The following is a 2500-nucleotide window of genomic DNA, read 5'->3' as shown; positions in this document are numbered from 1 at the left end:
AGTCTTAACGATCATTTGAAGCGCCAATGTCTGTTTACACGGTGAAGGGCGAGAGGAAGAGGTAATGATAACGATAAAGGAGATAATAAAAGGAGGAGGAATGATAAATGCTTCAGCCAAGGATCTGGTGGGCTGTCACGCGGTCTGGGAGAACATTTCAGATACTCATAAAAAATACATATATGCGCGCGCACACACACACACACACACACACACACACACACACACACACACACACACACACACTTACATAGAACATTAGAATAGATAGATGAATAGATAGAGATATAGATAGATAGATAGACAGGCCGATAGATAAGTCGATCAGATTTACAATATAACATGCACACAGGAGAAATTCCAGCCTAAGAATCATTAAAACCGACGAGGCGAAACAGCAGCACAGCAAAAGGCGTGCGAACCAGGTGCAGACGAAACCACCTGCGTAGGGTTAACGATGGAACCGCCTTACAAGTTGTAAGAAAAACCCACTAAGTAAGTATTTAAATCCTTAGAAATAAGGCGCAAATAGTTGGCAAGAAAAACAACCAACGAATTGCGTAACAGACACAGATACACCTGAGAGGACAGGCAGGACGGCACGCGGTCACCTTTTGTGTATTGGGTTTATTTAATTTCTGAACTTTGTAACGGACTCCTTACGACAGTATGTTAAAACAGTGACCTGTGACCCGATATAAGAAGGAAAAAATGATTATATTGGTTCGTGTACATATGAAATTCGTTTATTTCATTTTCGATTTTACCTTATGTTACATTTAGTAAATAAATAGAGGCGCTGTGAAAGAGAGAAACATCTATAATAACAAAGGATGTATGATTCGGCAGTAATGGCCCAAACAATGTGTTTTCATCGTAAACAAAGATATATTTTCAAAGTAAGTAAAGTACTTTCTTTAAGTGCCTACATGAACACATGTATGCTTACACGTAACTACGTTCGTGCACACTTACGTATATACGAACAAGCCGTTACATAGTTACCCTCGTCCACACGTACATGCACAGTTACACGTACACACACGCACGCATGCCCGCACACACGCACGCATGCCCGTACCCACGCACATAAGCCCGTATACGTACATGCATATTCACGTCTACGCACACGTCCACGCACATACGCACGCACAGGCACACACACACTCACACACGCACATAAACACACTCTACGTATACATATACATACATACACGTACATGAAGAGCTGAAGATCTTTGAGTATTCTTACTGATGTCATTGTGCAGCAAAAGGCTAGTCACACCAGAAAAGACACGACAGTAAATTGTTCGTATTTTTATGACATCTCGATCAGCGTTTGTGTTTCTTGTTTATGATTCCCTCAATTATTAGATTTCCTTTTCGGCCTTTTGTCTTGGCCTAAGTTCGTGCATCTTAATTCTACCAGAGGCTAACATTTATAACAGAGCTAAACGCGACACATCGATAGATTGATAGACAGACAGATATGTACGCATATAGATAGTCAGATAGATAGATAGGCAGACAGATATATAGGTATATAGATAGACAGATAGATAGATAGTTAGATATATCGACAGATAAACAGGTCAGTCGACAGACAGATTGGAAGATGAGACTGGTGGATAGGCAGATAGACAGACACACAAATAAATCGAATAGATATCTGTACAAACACCACTATCAACATATTTATAAAGCTATCTATCTACTTACAGGCAAAGTCGATATTGATGAGGTACATACTTCACCCTAGCAAAGAAGCTTACTAAGTGCTAACAAAAGGACAAAATGATAACAACGATGGAATCGGTGTAGATATTGATAAAACAATTGCAAAAGGAAAACTGTGATAGAGGTTGCACTAAAGAGAGATAAGAAGATGGCGAGAGGAAGATGGGTTAATGAGAAACAGAAAACACACGGAAGGGGGAGGAAGGAGGGGAGTGCAGAAAAAATGAAAATGCTTCTTAAAAGGAGGAGACTTGTACTGTTGGTGGTGATAAGAGTAAGGACGATAACAACAACAGCGACGGGCAGATATGTCAATAAAGATGAAGGTGATGATGATGATGGTGATAATAATGATAATAATAGTGATAATGATAGTAATGATGATAGTAATGATACTAATAACAATAATATTTATAAGGATAATAAGTATTAAAAAATGAAGATAATGATGATGATAATGATAAATAGAATAATGCTTATAATAATGACGATGATCCTACTACTATTTATAATAACGAAAAAAATATAATGATAATAGTAATGATAAGGATAATAGTTGTAGTAATAATGACAATAATACTAATACTAATGCCACTACTACTACTACTACTAATAATAATGATAATAGTGATAATAGTGATGATGATAATACTATTAAAAATAATGATAATAATAATATAAACACAGAGTATGATAACAATGAAATATTAATAATGGTAATGTTGAAAATTATAAAAACAATGATATTAATTATGAAAATAAT

The sequence above is a fragment of the Penaeus chinensis genome, chromosome 2, assembly GCF_019202785.1.
Source record: "Penaeus chinensis breed Huanghai No. 1 chromosome 2, ASM1920278v2, whole genome shotgun sequence".
Taxonomy (NCBI): Eukaryota; Metazoa; Arthropoda; class Malacostraca; order Decapoda; family Penaeidae; genus Penaeus; species Penaeus chinensis.
Note: the sequence above shows the minus strand (reverse complement) of the source record.